This window comes from Nycticebus coucang, chromosome 5 (genome assembly GCF_027406575.1).
Source record: "Nycticebus coucang isolate mNycCou1 chromosome 5, mNycCou1.pri, whole genome shotgun sequence".
Lineage (NCBI taxonomy): Eukaryota > Metazoa > Chordata > Mammalia > Primates > Lorisidae > Nycticebus > Nycticebus coucang.
Window position 1 is genome coordinate 18,154,583 of NC_069784.1, and position 20,837 is coordinate 18,175,419.

General features: G+C 36.8%; 1 protein-coding gene across 2 annotated transcripts in view; it reads left to right on the plus strand.

Annotated features, from left to right (window-relative positions):
- The window catches only part of HS2ST1 (heparan sulfate 2-O-sulfotransferase 1), a 198,832-nt gene that overhangs the window by 1,137 nt on the left and 176,858 nt on the right, over window positions 1–20,837 (plus strand). The window lies entirely within an intron of this gene.

Consider the following 20,837-nt stretch of genomic DNA (forward strand, 5'->3'; position numbering starts at 1 on the left):
AGGCAAGTAAAAAGCTTCCACGGAGTACGGAAACGAGGCATCTGGGATTTAAATTCTTCTGGTGGCGTTAAACTGATTAATTTGGGCTTCCGAATAAAGATGTATTTATGCGCTCCTTCGCAGCAGTGTTGATGTAGTGAATTTAATAGAGGGGGGAACGTTGAAGGGGAGTTACAGTGAGGGCTACGTTTGTCAAAGGAAAACTATAGCGATGTGGAAAGTTAATCATATGGTTAAGTACGTTAAAGAATTGACATGCTTTAATGGGTGAAAGGGTCCGAAGTACAAATAGTGTGAAGTTGTGAAAGACTAGAAAAAAGCACAGATATTAAGTACTTTCGGATTAGTTGGGAACTTTGGCGTTTGGAAGAGCTCAGGGTGGAAGGGGGTATTAAAAGAATTGGCAGTGGTTAAGTTTTTGATTTAAAAATGTACATGGCACTTAATCAGCTCATGAGGCTGTAATTTGAATATGGAAAAGTAATACGAAGTGTCTTTGTTGTATCCACTTTCACCTTAGCATCACTTTAAATGCCTTTTGAGAAGCAAGCAAGCAAAAAAAAAAAAAAAAAGAAAAGAAAATACCTTCAGCAGTATAATTTACAACAGCTAGATGCTTCAGTGAGAATGATGATTAATTTTTAGGAAAAATGTACCAGGAAAGAATTGTAGTATTACATATAGTAGCTGACTATTTTGATAGACTTTGCAAAAAGCCTTGACATTTCAGGGGGTGGTGTATCAAAGAGCATCAAATAAATCTGAATGCAACTGAAGTTGATAAATAAAGATACCTTGTAGAGCTAAAGTCTTCAACTCCGAGATAAAATTTGAAGAGCTATCCAATTTATTTACCATGGTTTTATTAATATGTGTCTTCTATGGTAGAAAAAATGTTCTCTTTCAATATTGATGGTTAGCGAGTATGGTTTGTCTTTTCATTTAGATCTATGTAGCAGCATTCAGGGTCACATTTTGGCTTAATGATCCTGCATTATAGAAAAAGTGACTCCTCTTAAAGGAAGTTGAAAGTTATGTTAAAATAAAATTTGTATTTTATAGTATTGCTCTTTGGAATTCTCTGGAGTTGATTTCTTAGATGCATTACAATGGTTTAAAATGACCCAAATTTTTGATTTTCCTCCTTGCCTAATATTGTTTCCCATGATTCTTGAAAATGATTTCCATGGACACAACCTGAATAATTTTAAAAAGAAAGTTATCTGAAGATGTAGAATGCCACAGGTAGAACATAGCATGCTTTCCTGTGTTTTTCTTCTTTTTACAAGAAAGAAAATTTCCTTCAGAAATAATAATAATAAATAAATAAATAAATAATAAATCCCCCGAGCAGTAGTAAATATGCATCAAAATAAACAATTCTCAAATGGATTCAAGAAAGAGCCTCAAATACAAAACACTTGACGTATTTTGCAAAAACAAGACAAATAAGTAGAAACTTATGTTTACATCAGCATTTTTTTTTTAAGTCTTACAAGGGCCAGGTGTGGTGGCTCTTGCCTGTAATCCTAGCACTAAGGTAGGCAGAGGGAGAAGGAGTGCTTGAGATTAGGAATTTGGGACCAGGCTGAGCAACATAGCAAGGAACTCCCCCCCACCCCCCAAACAACAACAACAACAAAACAGAAAGATTAACCAGGCATTGCACAGCTGTAGTCCCTGCTAGTTGGGAGGCTGAGGCAGGCAGGTTGTTTGAGCCCTGAGTTTGAGGCTACAATGAACTATGATGAACCATTACACTACAGCCTAGGCAACAGAGTGAGACCCAGTCTCAAAAAAAAAAAAAAAAAAAAATTCTTATAAAATGCATTAGTCTGTTCCCTTAGAAAAGAAAGGTAGAAGGGGGGTGCCTGTAGCTCAGTGAGTAGGGCCCCGGCCCCATATACCGAGGGTTGCGGGTTCGAACCCGGCCCCTGCCAAACTGCAACAACAACAAAAAATAGCTGGGCAGTTATGGTGGGCGCCTGTAGTCCCAGCTACTCTGGAGGCTGATTGCCTAAGCCCAAGAGCTGGAGGTTGCTGTGAGCTGTGACGTCACAGCACTCTGCCAAGGGCAACAAAGTGAGACTGTCTCTAGGAGAAAAGAAAAAAAAAAGAGAAAGAAAGAAGTCTTATTTATGAGGCACGGTCTCACTTTGTTGTTCAGGCTGACCTCAAGCTTCTGGGTGCAAACAGTCTTTCCTTTTCTGGGACTACCGATGTGCCACCACCATGTTGGCTAATTTTTATCTTTTTGGAGGTGGTGTCTCCCTATATTGCCCAGACAGGTCTCAAACTTGGGGCCTCCATCAGTCCTGAGGAGCTGGGACTACAATGTGCACCGCTGTTCCAGGCAGAAAGCTTATTTTGACAGCCAGATTCTATATTAGCCACTTTTCATCTGTGATGCTCTTTATTTAATCTTTGAAAAATACCATAGAGAACTATTTTTTGCAGATGCAGAAACAGGCTCAGAGGTTATAGCTTGCTCAAGACCATACCACTAATGAGTGGCAAGCCAGGATTGGAACCCATACTTGATTACAAATCACATGCCCCTTTAATTATATCAGGCTGCTTGAGACTTTATATTGACATTACACTAAGATTTAGAAGTTTGAGTAGAATTTTTAAATTGTAATATCAATGTTTAATTGCATTTATTGGTAAGAATGAATATCAGTCTGAGAAAATTCAATTTCTGACACAGAAATTGGGTTGTAATGTCTTCCCTTTGTTTATATTTATATAATGAGCATAATTATATTACCCAACTAAATAGATAACTAATTGCCATTATAGGAAGAAAATATGATTGTTTCCTATAAGTGTAAAATCCCAACATTGAAAACCATTTTTATTTTGGCATAAAAAACTGTTAAATATTTTTCCCTTTAACATGATTTTTTATCATCCTTTCCATTGTAGAAGATTCCAAAGGAATATATTGTCTGATAATACCATTAGTGCACTTTGAGAGTACAGTATTTTGAGAGACATCTAATAGAGTTACAGATATATTCAGAACCAAAGTGTTCATTAGTCATACTCTAAAATTCAGTATCTAAATAGGAGTTTAAAAATACAAAACACCTAATACTGCATAATACAGTTTTCTTTTATCTTTCTTGTTTAACAATTACAGGATCATGGCATGCATGTTGCTTTGCAGTTTGTTTTTTTATTCATTGCATATCATGGATATCTTTCTAAGTCAGTACATACACATTTTACTTATTCTAAATAATAGCGGTATAATGTTCCACAATATGCATGTATTATAAATTATTATTATTATTTTTTTTTGTAGAGACAGAGTCTCACTTTATGGCCCTCGGTAGAGTGCCGTGGCCTCACACAGCTCACAGCAACCTCCAACTCCTGGACTTAAGCAATTCTCTTGCCTCAGCCTCCCGAGTAGCTGGGACTAAGGCGCCCGCCACAACGCCCGGCTATTTTTTGGTTGCAGTTTGGCCGGGGCCGGGTTTGAACCCACCACCCTCGGTATATGGGGCCGGCGCCTTACCGACTGAGCCACAGGTGCCGCCCGTATTATGAATTATTAAGGCATTGTGTTCATAAGGGACATTAGATTGTTTCCTCACCTCTCCTGTTTGCTTATTTATTTATTTTACTGTTTCTTTTCTTGGTATTATAAACAGTGTTATAAGAAACATCCTTATATATCTATTTAACACATTATTATGTGTTAATGTCACTTCTTTATTACAGTAAATTATATATGGAATTGTAATAAAGGATATACATGTATTATAATTTAACAGATTTTAAAATCTGTTCCTTTCCAAAATTTTTCTGTTTTTTGTTTGTTTTGAGACAGAGTCTCAAGGTGTTTCCCTGGGTAGAGTGTTGCGGCATCACTGCTCACAGCAACCTCCAACTCTGGGGCTCAAAAGATCCTGTTGCCTCAGTTTTTGCATTTTTTTTTTTTTTTTTTTTTTTTAGTAGAGATGAAGTCTTGCCTTTTTTTTTTCAAATATTGCTTTATGGTCTTCACAAGTCTGGGGTTGCTGTTGAGATATTTGCTGGCACTCCAGTTTGTAGTTTTTTGTTGTTGTAGTTGCCATTGTTGTTTAGCTGGCCCAGGCCAGGTTTGAACCTGCCAGCCTGGGTGGATGTGGCTGGCGCCCTGCCCACTGAGCTACAGGCGCTGCCAGTAGTCTCACTTTTTGCTCAGGCTCATCTCAACCTTGTGAGCTGGAGCAATCCACCAGCCTTGGCCTCCTAGAGTGCTCAGATTACAGGCATGAGCCACTGTGCCCGGCTCCCAAATTTTTCTGTTAAAAGATTACAGTCCATACTCACAAGCACTGGAAGCTATCAGCTTTTAATTTTTGCCAGTTTAAGCCTATGAAATGACGTTAAGTTAATTTACATTTCTCTAATTTGTAGTTAGGTTGCACATGTTTACGTTTGTTTATTGCCTGTTTACTTGCTAGTTCCTTTTCATTTCTCTGTTTTTCTATTGGGTGATTTACTTATTTTTAGATTTTTTTTTTTTAATCTAGAATTAGTGATCCTTTATCTGTCATATGTCTTGCATCTGTTTCTCTGTTGTTTGTCTCTTGACTTGGTGGGGTGTTTTGCTTATGCAGAAGTTTTAAAATATACAGTCACGTCTTCAATGTAGACAAGTAGTTTACATATTTGCTTGAGAAGACTGGGTCAAGATTGTGTCCATTCTTTATGTTTTGTTATAGTGTTTTGTGGTTTATTATATTTAGCTCTTTAAACCATTCATATGTTTATAGATATTTATCATAATTTCTCTTACTGGATAGCCACAAATGGCAAATATTAGTAAATAACCCATTTTTTCCCCACTTTATAACAGTCCTATTAATTGTATATTAAGTTTTCATATGTTGTTGGATCAATTTTGGACTCTATTCTTTTCCACTAATGAGACATTCTTTAAACCTCAGGAACCCATATGTAGGTTTCAGGGTATCAGTGGATTCTCTGAAATCATATGCATAACTTTCATTAAATTTGCAAAATTGTATGTGATTTTTTTAATGGTAAGAATCACAGATTTGTAGTAGATGTTTCATATTTAGTGGAGTGTATATTCTGTTTTTAATAACATTACAACTTGAACCTTAGAGTCAAATTTGGGAGATAAGTACATTAGTTATGAAAAAGTTTGGGAAGTTTTATTAAAATGTATATTTAGGCTTGGCGCCTCTAGCACAGTGGTTACGGTACTGGCCACATGTACTGAGGCTGGCGGGTTTGAACCCAGCCGGCGCCAGGTAAACAACAGTGACAACTGTGACAACAACAAAAGTAGCTAGGCATTGTGGTGGGCGCCTGTAGTCCCATCTACTTGGGAGGCTGAGGCAAGCGAATCGCTTAACCCTAGAGTTTGAGGTTGCTGTGAGCTGTGACGCCACAACACTCTACCAAGGGCAACAGTGAGACTGTCTCAAAAAAAGAGAAAAGTATACTTAGTTTTTTAATGAGAACTGGAAAAGGATAGGGAATCAAAATGAAAATTATTTAGCTCAAAACTAAAGTCAGAATTTGTGGTCTATAAAAAGTAATTCTTTCTGAATCTCAAGAGCACATTTGTTGCTAAATGCTAACTGATGGAATAGTTTTTACATAAATGTTAGAATTATGTCCTTGATAATTTTACTTTCCATAGGGTCTAAGCATTTTAAATAATATTTGTAAACCATATGCTTATACTACTACTATATAAGTTTATGAACACATTAGGGTATAATCTTTAACACGAGGAAAGTAATTCAGAATGGATTATGTAGTCATCTTTTTTGGTGAGAATTATGTTAGTCATACTCTATTAAACTTAAGAACTAATTCCAGGGCCAAGGTTGAGAGACTAATTTTTGGAGTTTGGTAGTTTTTACAAGTGCCTGAAATCATCATTAATACTCATAAAATGTTCTGGAAAATAGTAGACTTCCCCACTTCTGAAATCACTTGGAAAATGTCACAGTAACTATTGTTCAGAGGGCTTTGGGTTAATAGGAATGCAGTTATTCTAGAATTGCTAATTGGTACCTCACTTAGGAATCTTAAATAGGATATCTAGTGCTGTAGGGTGGTCTCCTGAAAAGTTGATCTCAATTAAGATAATTTCAGGTTGTCTGTCCACCTTTTTGTTAAGCCTTTTTCACATTTAGTGAAATTGAAATAATATTCAAAGACTACTCTCCACAAAGACCACTTTTCAAAAATGTACTTATAGATGAACTTCATAATCATAGTTCAGTGTAGCCTAATTATTTATAATTATCTATGCAACTAACTGTACCTGCAATTATGTATTCTGTCTTTCTGCCTGTTAACTGTCAGTAGTCCTGTTGGGTCACTTGTAAACCTGATTTTATCCTTCACCTGACTAAAGATGTGGGTCCAAAAGCTTTCCCTCATTCTCCTAAAACATCATTTCTCCCCATCTACTGGGTTAGTCTCACTAGCATATGAAAATATTATTTTTTCTCCCATCTAAAAGATGAAATAATACTTTCTTTTGATTCTTTGTTTTCCAGCCAACTCTGTGCCATATTTCTGTTTTCCTTTGGAGAAAAACTCCCCCAAATTATTCTCACCATCTCTTAATTGCCAGAGTCTGTAATTACATTAAGCGTTGTGGTCATGTTTTAGTCATCTTCTTACTTGTACTATCAGCAGTATTGGGCATGATTGATCACTCACTTCCTTTTTCTTGATAGACTTTCTTTATTTGGTTTTCAGGATACCACACTCTTTTGGTTTTCATTGCACCTCTCTGGTCACTTCTCTTTCCCCTCTATGAGGTTCTTTTCTTCCCCAGCTTCTTAACATGAGAATATCCAAGGGCTCAGTTTTTGGAACTCTTCTCTGTTCTTCCTAGCTGGTGATTTATATTCTGACAGCTTTCAGTTATATGTTTCTAGTTCAGACCTGTTTCCTAAACATTAAATTCATCTAATTCAGCTACCCACTTCACGTTTTCTTTAGGTAACTTGTAGATTTTTCAACTCACTGTGTACAGAACAGATCTGCTCTCTCTGTCTCCAACCTCACCCCACCCAAACCCAATTCATTTCATTTCTGTCCTTTCTGATTTTAGTTGATGGCAGTTCCATCCTTCCACTTTTTTTTATTATTATTAAATCATAGCCGTGCACATTAATGTGATCACGGGGCACCATACACTGGTTTTATAGACCATTTGACACATTTTCATCACACTGGTTAACATAGCCTTCCTGGCATTTTCTTAGTTATTGTGTTAAAACATTTATATTCTACATTTACTAAGTTTCACATATACCCTTGTAAGATGCACCGCAGGCGTAATCCCACCAATCACCCTCCCTCTGCCCTCTCCCCCCTCCCTCCCGTCCCTTTCTCCTTTCCCCCTATTCTTAGGTTATAACTGGGTTATAGCTTTCATGTGAAAGCCATAAATTAGTTTCATAGTAGGGCTGAGTACATTGGAAGCTTTTTAGTTTGATCAGGTCCCAGTAGGCTTGTCAGGCCTCACCTCCCCCTGCTAGATAGAGGGAGAGTGCAGTGGCCTGGCTGAGCAGAAATAGATTTCCTTGTGATTCAGGCAGGTGCAAACCCCTGGAGTATCTGTTCACTACAGGCAACCGGCTCAAAGCCCTGCAGGACTATCAGTGACTGGGTGTGACAGAGGTGCAAGGTGGGGAAGGAGGCATCAACCTTCCTAGACTGATCTATTTGCTGGGTGGGTCCTCCTGACTCCACAGAGCACTGGAGCAAGCCATATGTGAGTAGTCACCAGACCCCTGCGATCCAGTTGCCAGAGACCTTTTAAGGATACAAACAAAAGGTACAAAATCCATCACCAAGCGGACAGGAGTCCCCTCCCCCATGAGAATGGCTCAGAGTGCCCCACAAACAAGCAGAGTTCAAAGGTCCTCCTGCTACACTTACAGGAGAGACCCTCTAAAAACTGGACCTACCTCCCCTACTAGGGTGCAGCGGCGTTCTCCTGCCAGGCATAAAACTGTATAAGACTGTATATATTCTCTAATACAACTCTGAGCTCCTAGCAATCCCCTCCACTCTCACTCAGAAGTCTGGAGGCCTGTCCCCCAGGAGTCCAGATTCTTGGGTGATTTCTCGAGGGGTGTGGACAGGGCCTAAACTGCAGCTGGTCAGTGCTGACTCTGGGGCCCGGGAGTAAGGAGAGGATGGTCAGCTGAGAGGGAACCAAACCAGAGTGGCGGTGCCCCCAGGCGCAGAGCAGCAGCTGTCTTTTGGCAACAATAGGGCTCACTCCCGGATATTCTGAAGCCATACCTCCTGTCTCCCTGGGCAACCAGAGGAGGCCGGGCATCTACTCAGGTGGCAACTACCACGGAACAGATCTGGGACTGAAACACAGGCCCCGTGAGTAAAGGGTTTCCCTGAGGCGGTACTGGCCTGGGTGGAGCACGGGGACTAGAAATGCATGCGCAGAGCTGGGAAGTTCCCAGGGTGAGGCTGACCCAGAGGACCGCTTTACTGAGCCTAAGATGCACCTGGCCCTCAGGGGATCCTCAGCCTATAGACAAAGGAAGACAGGAGGCTAGAACTGACAGGTAACCGAATACAAACCTGCAGGAGCAAAGACAGGGCCTGAGGTGCAGGCTCTGGGAACTCAAAACAGCTTCTCTTCTGCACGGGAATTTAGCAGGGGCAGAAACAAATTCCTGCAAAGTTGTTCTGTTCTGTTAGTAACATCAATCAGGGGCGGGGCTGGAAGAGTAAACACCCCCCAGCCTCCATCAAGCGCCTGTATTTACTAAAATATTAACTATTTCCACTGTTGTTCTACCCATTATGTTGATACAGATTTTCATCTGGTACCATTTTTTTCATCCTGAAGAATTTCTTTCTTACACTAAAAAATACACTACTGATGAATTCTTTTCACTTTTGTATACCTGAAAAAGTCTTTATTTGCCTTAGGATTTGAAAGATACCTTTACTGGGTATAGAATTGTAAGTTGACTTTTTATTTTTTGTACTTTAAAGACGCTGCTCTACCATCCTAGCTTGCATTGTTTCTGATTAAAAGGGGCTGTCATCATTCATATCTTTGTTCCCCTATGTGTGATATGTTTTCCTCTGCCTCTTCTCCTCTTTCCAGCTGCTTTTAAAATTTTCAACAGGTTTTAAATAATCTGATTATAATGGCCCTTGCCATTATATTTCTTGTGCTTGGGGCTTTGTTGAGCTGCTTGGCCTGTGGGTTTATTTAGTTTTTAACATTTATAAGTTTTTGGCCATTATTTCTTCAGATAGTTTTTCTGCTCTCTTTATTTTCTCTTTCAGGAGTTCAGATTACTCATGACCACATGAAATTATCCCACAGTTCAGTGATGTTTTATTTATTTTTCCCAATCTTTTTAAAAATGTATTATTTTAGATAGTTTTTACTGCTAATGCTTCTTATTCACTGATCCTTTCTTCTGCAGTGTGTAATCCACTTTTAATTATATTCAGTGTATTTTTTTCTTTTTAATTTCAGGCAGTTTCTTCCCTCTTCCCCCTCATTTCTAGACGTTCAGTCTGGATCTTTAAAAAGTTATCTTCCACTTTTGTCCTTAACATGCTCTTGCTTGAACATGCTGTTTTCCTAAACATGTTGAATGTTGATGATAACTCTTTTTGATGTCTTTGTCTACAAATTCTATCATCTGTGTTGAGTTGATTTGCTTTTCTTTACATTGTGGCCCACATTTTTCTCCTTTATAGAAAGTATTTGATCCTTTTGAGACTTTTAAGTTTTTCCAATGGGGCCAGAATAGCTTTTAGTCTAGGACTAATTTTGCTCCACTACTAAGGCAATACCTTTGTAGTTCCCTTCAGAGTACTCTACCCAGTGCCCTTTGTATTACAGGGCTTTTCCATTTTGGCTGATGGAAACACTGGTTGAGTGTTCCATCTTCCCCTTTTGAGTGGGTTCTTTTTAGGCCTTTGTTAGTTTCTTCAAAAAAGAAACTGATTGGCACTCTGCTGAACATTCTGTTCCCGGCTCTATCCTCTTCAGTATACTGCCCAGCAAACTTCAGCTCCTTGATTTTACCGATCTCCCTATTTTGCCTCCTTAGTTTCGAGAAACTGTTGGACTCTTGAATTAGACTGTCAGTGCCCTCCCTTCCTATGCTTTGACCTGGACACTTTCTTTAGATAGTCATAAGACTTAGCTTATTTCCTCAGGGATTACCATACTCTTGTGGAATTCTTGTCTAATGTTTGGTGTCTGAAAACTATTGTTATACATATGTTATACATGTTTTATCATTCTGTTCAGTTTCAGAGGCAGGAGGTAAATCGAGTCCCTGTTACCACATCTTGGCTAGAGGTGGAAGCTGGGTGGATCTTTGTATGTCCCTATATTGATGTAGGGGAAAGTAGTGAAGTTGGATCATTTAAATTATAATTGACAATTAAAGCTAATATTGTAAATTCAGGGACAGAATCATGTTTTCTGTTTCTCTATTTCTTCATAGTCTTTAGCATGTTGTTGAGCACAGGGCCTTAGGAATTTTATCTGAAAGTTAGGGGCAAGACTTATCCATGATGGCCCTCTTTCCCTTTTTCCCCATGAAGTTTCAAGTGGGCTTCATGTAATTCTTTTGAGTGTTACCAACTTTATTTTGACCTCAAGAAGCCAGGCCTTATTGTATCCTTTTAGATGCAGCTGAGTCCAAGACAGAGGCTCTTTCAGATTGGCCAGTGAAGCAGGGCTTCAGAAGGGGTTTTTGCTTCTGTTAGTATTGCTCTTGAGGTAATTGATCACATTCTTGCTGGGTGTGGGTGATGGAGAGCCCTCTTCAGAGGCTTCTTTCCTGTATTCTTTCTGTTATACCCCCATTCCTGGCAAAGTAGTGGAGAAGAGAACCAGAAGGATAGTGGTGTTAATGGTAGTCAAAATTAATATACTGTGTGCACAGAAAATGCATCTAGTTTACCTTAAGGTGGATATTGTTATTGTGGTTTTCAGGTCTTCAACTTTGTATGATATAATTTTTGCTAGAGGTAGTTAGGTTGTATTGAACCTATGGGTACAATAAATTGTCAGGGACACCCCTTTTTAATCTAAACTGTTGGATTCTTCTATCAGAAGGAAGTTTGAAAATTGCATATGGTCTTGGTATTTACGTAACAACTTAAAACTGGATTTAGAGGGGAAGTAACGATCATTTTCCTAAATTTCAGTACAAGTTAGGAGAATTGTCCATTAGTTTCACCTTGTATTTTTCCATTATTTATTTTTAAGTTTGGTACACAGCTAGAAATAAGAGGTTTATGCTCAGAAATGATTTAGAGATTCATCAGGTGAGTTTTGTCTAGGAAAGGAGAACTCAGTTGCAAAACACATTAAATTTTTGCTTAGTGTGGTTATAGGTTTGAGGTTGAGTGACTATACAGGTGCATAGTAGCTCTTGGCATATTTATTTCTAATTATAAACTATATTTGAATTGGGCTTAATGAAGGTAATTTTGAAATGTTACTGGTTCACCGATGACACACTCTTGATAGGTATTCTCTTTTTGCTTTGAAGCAAAACAATATAGGAAATGGGCTGATCAATCTACATCATTTATTTATTTTTTGCTAAATAAGTCAGTAGGTTTTGGTATCTGAGTATGTATGACTGGTCTTTAGACAATGAGTTCTGTATTAAATGCTCAATCACTGTTACACTTTCAGAATATGCCTTGTTACAGTAAATCTTTCGTTTCATTAGTAGTAACTTAAAAAAATGAACTCTTTAGAAAAAAATAGTGGTATTGCATACACGTTGTAACTAACATTTTACTGCAAACATGAATTTTTATTTGGTGTTCAATAAAGAGAGTTGCAAGTTCTACACAATTTTCATATAATGTTTCTAAGAGCTTGGTGATTGATTAATTAAGGCTGTCTATGGTTCTTTCAATTTCTAAAGTATAATGTAAAAGGACAATATTGTAAACAATGATAAGAAATATACTATTTTGAATATATGCAAGAATGTTGGAACTTTGAGTAAAATTGAGTTATTGACTTAAAACAAAATCAAGGAAATCCTTCTTCAACCTTGCCTTTAAATTATTGTGTAAGCTTTGTCTCTGCCAAACTGAAACTAGTTCAGCAGTAAGTTTTCACACTAAGATTTTTGATCTGTATATAGATTTAATCTGTATTTAAGATTCTTGATTCTTATTTTGTATTTGGATGCTAAGAAACTGCCTCTAGGCTGGGCGTGGTGGCTCATGTCTGTAATCCTAGCACTCTGAGAGTGTGAGGTAGGCTAGAGATGAGGAGTTTGAGATCACCATGAGCAAGAGTGAGACCCTATCTCTATTAAAAATAGAAAAAAACTAGCTGGACATTGTAGCAAGCACTGTAATCCCAGCTATTTGGGAGGCTGAGGCAAGAGGATCACTTGAACCCAGAGTTTGAGGTTGCTGTGAGCTGGGCTGATGCCACGGCAGGCAGGCTAGCCTGTGTCAAACAAAACAAAACAAAACAAAAAAACAAAACCCACAAAAGAAATGTTTTACAATTGCCAGTATTTTTTATTTCACCACACTTTTATTAGTTTTTAACAAAACACACTCACCTCTTTAATGAAAGTGTTACGTTTTCTGAGTATATGTGATGCTAGTGCTGTGGAGTGGCTGCAAATACAGAATGGGACTGTCTAGTAACAGGGAAACAACTTCAGGGCTCCCACTGCTTCTGCATTATGGTGAGTTATGTAATTATTTTCATTATATATTGTAATGTAATAATAACAGAAATAAAGTACACAGTAAATGTAATGCTCTTGAATCATCTGGATCCCCCCCCCCCACCAGTCCATGGAAAAATTGTCTCCATGAAACCAGTTTCTATAAAAAAGTTGGCAACTGCTGCTCTAGGACATAAATTTCTTATCTTTCCTTCATGTTTTGAAGATTAAAAAAAAAAGCAAACACTTATGTGGTGATATTTTAGTGTCTTGAAATAGATTTCTCAGCCAGCAAAATTAGGGCTATGTATACCTTTCGCTGCTGAACCTGGGGCTTGTTAGTGATTCTATTTTGCTTGCGATGAGCCTGCCCAGGTTGTGTCTGGTAGATGAGATGCCAAGTGTGCTCTTTTGTCTTTTGTCCTAGGTTGGAACTTTGTGATTAATTAACCCTGTGACTAGTTACAGTCTAGTCTTCCTCATGACCACTTCCCTTGGGACTTTTTTTTTTTTAACTTGATTTGAATCTGTTCTATCTTTGCCATTGGTCTCATGTTTCTTAAATGGTTTTTTACTTTTCCTATCAGTGGTAAACCATCATGATCTCTGAACCTCTGTTTGTTATAGACAATGATGACCAACAATTGTTGAATCCTTATATTCTAAATGTTTTAGGTACATAATTTCTTTAACATGAACGGTACACTTACTTTGCTTTCCTCAGAGTTTCTGTGAAGATAAGTGATCTTCAAATGAGATAATGGATGTGAAAATTTTTGTTAACTATGTAAACACTATAGTTAACTATATAAACACTATATGTTTGTCATTAATGTGTAACTGCTTTCTCTTTGGTGGTGTTGTCTTTATAGTTTAATATAGTCTAAGTTCTGCATTTTTTGGTGCTATAGTTTTTCCTATGCCCCACCTCATAAAATGACACTAGTGTGATAAGAGTTCAGATAAATCATCTGATGATGTTATGTGAGTTATAGATTTGACATTCTGATTAGCTTTTTATTCTTTCCTCTCTTAGGAAAGAGTAATAATCACTGGCAATTCATATTGTTATTTGCCCCCTAAAAGTAGAAATTTATTTGCTTTCAAGAAAATTCTAAAAAAGCTCTGGCTTTTTAACATTACCAGTCTTTTCATTCTTACCTACTAATTCCTGCCAAGTTGATAGCTTAAAGATAGATTATTATGAAATGCAAATTAAATTTGAATTGTGATGGGAATTTCTGCGTCTGTGGCTGTATATGTGTGTATATAAAGTACATATGTATAAAATAGTTCCTTGGCATGTAAATAGTTTTTTTTTTTTTTTTAGAGACACAGTCTCATTTTGTCACCCTCGGTAGAGTGCGGTGGCGTCACAGCTCACAGTAACCTCCAGCTCTTGGGCTTAGGCGATTCTCTTGCTTCAGCCTCCTGGGTAGCTGGGACTGCAGGTGCCTGCCATAACACCCGGCTATTTTTTTGTTGCAGTTTGGCTGGGGCCGGGTTCGAACCCACCACCCTTGTATATAAGGCCAGTGTCCTACTCACTGAACCACAGGTGCCACTCATGCATGTAAATAGTTTTTAAAGCATTAAATGATAGCCAAATTAAAGAAGGAAGAAAGAATCCAAACCAATTTCTCCATTTTAGAAAAAGTTTTATGTGATAGTTCCTTTAATGTATTATCAGTTTTCCCAAAGTGACTCATTGCTGTATCTCAAATAGAGGAAAAAATACAAATGTGTGTTTCTTTTATTTTAATTTAGTTAAGTTCAAGCTTTTTTTAACCTTTCCATATGAAGTGTAGTACTCCATAGGTGGAAACTATGTATTAATTTTCATTTTGTTATCAAACATTTAAGCATATGTTAGTCTGGGTTTCTCATAATTAATGCAATATTTGTATTCTCACTTATTTTATAGTCAAGCCAACAGCAGCAAAAATTTTGCCTGGGAATAGAAATATTCTGAATAAAGTGATGCACAAAATCATAAAATTTTATTTTAGGCTAGGATCATGATTAAAAATATTGATTTATAAAATTACTAATTTAGTTAATACCTGTCAGTCTTTTCCTTTATTAGAACAGCATTACTAATAATCAAGCAGAATAGTCACTAAAAGTACATGCACTATCAGACAGAAGAAGTGGGGTTTTTTTCAAGGGTAGGAGACAAAAGAAGGCAGGAAAAAGTATGATCTATGGTGAACCTCTCTTCCTCAAAAGCTTCTGAGTACATTTCTGAAGAAAGTAACATAATTTGATGTGGTCATAAAATAATGGGATAAAAATAGTAGTAAATATTATATTACAAAGTAGTCACCTTGAGAAAGTTATACACTTAACAAAATAAATTGTTAGGCTACGCATGGTGGTTCATGTCTGTAATCATAGAACTTTGGGAGGCTGAGGTTGGAGGATTGCGTGAGGCCAGGAGTGTGAGACCAACTTGAGTACCACAGCAAGACCCTGTCTCTACAAAAAATGGAAAAATTAGCTGGGCAGGGTAGTATGCACCTATATTCCCAGCTACTTGGGAGGCTGAGGTAGGAGGATCATTTGAACTCAGGTGTTTGAGGTTATAGTGATCTATGACAGAGTAAATAGTCACTATACTCTAGCCTGAGCCACAGAGCAAGACTTTGTCAGAAAAAAAGAAAAAGTTGCTAAAAATATTTTATGGAATTGGTTTCAGAAGCAATTTAAAACTATACAAGGTTAAAAAAAATAAAACTATATAAGATTGACAGGGCATAGTGGCTCACGCCCGTAAACCTCATATTCTGGGAGGTTGGGATGGGAGAATTGTTTGAAGCCAGGATTTTGAATACATACAAGAACATTTTTATTAATAGCCATAATTTAAAATGTAAATGATTTTTTAAAATTGTAAAAGCAATTAAAGAATATTTGGAAAAAAGAATAAGAAAAAGTAACTCTTGTTTCACACATTGTAAAACCGTTATTCTTTGTAAAGTTCTTTCTCATGGATTCCTTAGATAGAACTGACTTTTATGGGCATAGGTGTAGATTTTTCCATATTCATCCTCGTTGAGTTCTCTGAGCTTCATGCATGTGCAGTTCAGTGTCTCTCAATTTAAGAAAATGCTCCACCTTCGTTGATTTTTGCATATCTTTATGTTTCTTCTTTTTTTCTTCTTCTGATAGTCTCATTGCATAGTTATACCATTTGTAATTGTAAAGCAGTTCCTGAATATTCTACTCTTCTCGATTCCTTTTTTTTTTTTTTTAAACTTTGGCAAGTTTCTACTGACATATCCATATCCTCAAGTTTACTGTTTCTTTGCTGTGTCTAGTCTGCTGTTGAACCCATCAGTATTCTTCATTTCTATTGCGGAGTTACTGATTTCTCTGCTTACATTATCCGTTTTTGAGTGGTGTTTATTCTTTCCATTAGCGCCCTTAGCATATTAATCATAGTTAATAATTCTTTGATAATTACAAATTCTTTGTTTTATCTGATGCCTGCTCCTTGTCTTTTTGGATTGTGGTTTTTGTCCTTTGGCATGCTTTGTAATTTTGTAGTTTTTGACAGCTGGGTATGGTATATGGGTAAAAGGAACTGAAGTAAATAAATAGGCCTTTTCGTGTGAGGTTCTGTGTCATCTGGCTGGGAGTTAGGCTGTGTTTACTCTGCTGTAGCTTTGGTGACAGAGTTTAAAATTTCCTGGTGTATTTGTTTTTGTCTCCTTTCTTGTCTTTGGGTTTCTCTCTAATGACTCTTTTTTTTTCTTTTGTGTTCCAAGTTCTGTATTTATTAAATCAAAGATATTATAGTATAGCTTTCTCTTTCTCATTTTTTTCTGCTTTTTACTGACACAATCACATTTATTATACATCGTTTTCCTGTATCTCTAAAAATTTGCATTTTTTTAAATTAAATCATAGCTGTGTACATTGATATGATCATGGGGCATCATTCACTAGCTTCACAGACCGTTTGACACACTTTCATCACTAGTTAACATAGCCTTCCTGGCATTCTCTCAGTTACGAGTGCCAAGACACTTACATTCCACATTTACCAAGTTTCACATACACCCTTGTAAGATGCACCGCTGGTGTAATCCCAGTAATCCCCTTCCCTCTACCCACCTCTCCCCTCCCTCCCCTCCCTTTCCCCCTTCCCCCTATTCTTACGTTGTAACTGGGTTATAGCTTTCATGTGAAAACCCTAAATTAGTTTCATAGTAGGGCTGAGTACATTGGATACTTTTTCTTCCATTCTTGAGATACTTTACTAAGAAGAATATGTTCCAGCTCCATCCATGTAAACATGAAAGAGGTAAAGTCTCCATCTTTCTTTAAGGCTGCATAATATTCCATGGTGTACATATACCACAATTTATTAATCCATTCGTGGATCGATGGGCACTTGGGCTTTTTCCATGACTTAGCAATTATGAATTGGGCTGCAATAAACATTCTGGTACAAATATTTTTGTTATGATATGATTTTTGGTCTTCTGGATATATGCCCAGTAGAGGGATTACAGGATTGAATGGCAGATCTATTTTTAGATCTCTGTGTGTTCTCCATATCTCTTTCCAAAAGGAATGTATTAATTTGCATTCCCACCAGCAGTGCAAAAGTGTTCCCTTTTCTCCACATCCGCGCCAACATCTCTGGCCTTGGGATTTTGTGATATAGGCTAGTCTCACTGGAGTTAGATGATATCTCAAAGTAGTTTTGATTTGCATTTCTCTGATGATTATGAGGTCTGAGGTTTATACTTCTTTAACCCGTAATCCTCTGTTGCTATACTGGAGCCCTATTGATGCAAAGGTAATGTAGGGGAGGTGTTCTGTAATCCTTTGATTATGTCTCAGTCTGTTAGTGAGACTGTGCCTTTGGTCTGTGACCTTCATGAGTATCTTTTAGCTCTTCTTCCCTGTACCTCCCCAAATTTAGGTGAGACAGGAAGGCTATAGGAGGCTGGAGTTTGGTATTTTCCTTCCTATAAGTTAGGTTCTGCAATGGAGAACATTGCATTTGTCTCCATTATTTGTGGGGGATATGTTCTAAGATCCCCAAGTGGATACCTAAAACTGCAGATGGTATTGGACTCCATATATGCTAGGTTTTTTCCTATGTAGTAATAGGCGAGTAACATATGCAGCATGGATATGCTAGAGAAAGAGATGATTCACATCCTGGTAGGATGGTGGGAGATTTCTTTACTTAAAATGGTGCAATTTATGACTTTGGAATCATTTATTTGTGGAATTTTTTATTTAATATTTTTGAAAACAGGTAACTGGAACTGTATAATGTGAAACCATAGAAAAGAGGGAGCTACTGCAGTTTCCTTTGAGGGCAGGACTTTGTTATTGAGAACAGAGATCTCTGGGGCAAATTCAAAATGTTGTTTTTTTTCTCTCTTCCTACTGGAAGCATGAGGGGATTTTTCTTGGATTTTTGCATTGTGAAGCTGGTGTGGTACCTGGAGGTAAAACTCAGGGATGTTTGTCTTCCTCTTTTTGCCCCAACTGCCTATGCCCTAAGTTTTTAACTCTCAAGCTGATCCACATTGAGCTTCTAGCAATTCGCATTACAGTTTAAGTGTCCTATATGTACTGGCTCCATATGTGGGCTTCTTTTTGCTGCTCAGCTATGTAATTCCCGTAAGTTGTGATTTTTCTGTATTCATAGCTGTCTCCAGTTTTAGGGGAGCAGTTGGTCCAAAACATCAGTTCTCTGTGTGATCTAAGAAGAATGACTGATTTTCGGTTCAGCTTTCTGGTTGTGATGGGAGCAGTGTCTTCTAAACTCTATCTATACATGTCAGACAAGAAACCCTTAATGGTATTTTATAAATTGTCGAATAGTATTTTTCTATTACTTTAAATTTTTGACGGTTTCAATCTTTGGTCTATCTGGAATGTAGTTGTGTAGGGATACAGGGACTAGAGTATGTGTCTGTTTCTATTATGCTGCTGTAACAGTTCTGGTGTTAGGATTATACTACTATCAATTCTTAACAACTTTATATTCTTTAGTACCTCGTTGGGCCAATCTTTTCTGCGTGAGTCTTTGCTTTCTTTGCTTGTCTATTTCCATTTGAACCTCAGAGTTATTTTGTCAAATTATTAAAAGCATTAGGCTTATAAATAGAACTGCTTAAAATTGAATGATTAGAATGATAGTGTTATGATGTTTAGACTTTTCTCGCTGGTAACATACTTTGCTTATTCAGGTCTTCTTTTACATTTTGGAGGTTTTGTAATTTTCTCTGTCTCAGTTATATGAGTTTCTTATGAGAGATATTTTCTGCATTTTAAAAACCTTTTTACTTTGAAGTAATGTTAGAGTATTATAGAGGTCCTGTGTTTTCCTTCATCTAGCTTCCCCTGATACAAAAGCATAGTACAATTATCAAACACACAGAATTGATGTTCATATGATACTATTAACTAAATAGTGGACCATGTTTGGATCTCACCAGTTTTTACATGTATTCTTTTTGGGTATGTGTGTTTTTACTATTATTATTGGAATGGCCTTACATATTTCTCTCTTTTCTTTCCTTCCCAGCCTCCTGAAGAGTAAGAATGCTATTTATTTTGAGCAAGCTACTTTGCTAATAGATTTTAAGTTCTAAAAGTTGCTTTCATTGAAATTTTTAAGTATGTAATCTTATTTGCTAATAATATTATTTTTGTTTATTCTATAGATGTCATATTGCATTGGCTAGATTTCTTAATTATACTTATTTATGCCTGATGTTTACATAATAGTTTTTGGACTTCTCTTTAAGAGAAAAATCAACTACTGTACATATTATTACTTGATTCTCTAATATCTGGTATTAAAATTAATCATTGATATGTAATGAGTACTTCTACCACGTTTTAAGAGTTCTGAACATTGCAAATGAATCATCTCATTTAATCCTTACAATCTCCTGAGCTAGGCATCAATATTATTCCTGTTTACAGATGAGTAAATTGGGCTAAATCAAATAATTTACTTGATCAAGGTCACAAAGCTTAGGGAGTGGGTCAAAGCCAAGTTTAAAATTTTTTATTCATTTGGCGTTTAACCATTTTTTTATGTTCTCTTCTATACTAATAGAAAAGATCAACTGTAAGCTATTCAGAAGAATTTGATTCTAGAACATACGTTTATTCTGCTAGCATTCTAGAATTGAATAAATTAATTTCATAAATAAAATTTAGGTTAAACACTGTTTGCAAACTGATACTTCACTATTTAAATAGACTTATCAAAGATGTATGTTTGCATTTTATTTTAAAGGATTGAAATACTAATCCTGCCCCTCCCTTCCTTCTTCCTTTCTTTCAGAGGTGTTTATTGGGAAGTATAGCCACTATTGAGAACCTAAGTATGTCAAAACTTAGACAGAAATGGAATTAAGTGTGAGAGTACACAGAAATTAACATTTTAAAATATGAAAGACAATATACAGTTAGCTTTTTCAGGGACATCAAAATGTTAACTTTTCTGTAGTGTAAGTTTTATTTGAAAGAGACCTTGAAGGACATTTTATTCAGTTTCCTACCCATTGTGGGAATGCTTCCCTCTCTTAAGTTTTTCAGCTTGTTATTTGGGGGAAACAGTTTAATTTTTTATTCCTAGCTGCAGTCTTTAACAGTTTTCTTAAAATTTTGTGTTATTCTTGTATTTATTCTTGTCAGATTGCTTTCTATCTCATACACAGTAGAACCTCCATAGTCGACCACCTCCTTAAATTGACCTAATTTTCATAGACCAGACATGCACCACATGTGTGTATCAGTACAGTAGGCCTAGTTCCTTATGTTGACCATCTCCATATGTTGACCAGTTTGTTACAGTCCCTGGGGTGTAACAACTTACAGAGAGTCTACTATATATACCCCTTTAAAACTGAGCAAACCAGATTTTTTTTTTTTTGTAGCTGTATAGTAGCTTTGGTTTCTTTAGGTACCTTTATCTTATGTATTGGCATTCATTAAAGTCCTCTCTTCTATTTGTTTTACTCTTATTTCAGTAACTTAGATTTAAGTAAAATCTGTAAAACCGTACTTGTCCTTATAGATCTTAACTATGTAATGAACCCTTTAAAATATATTAAATTTTGTCATTGACCTTTA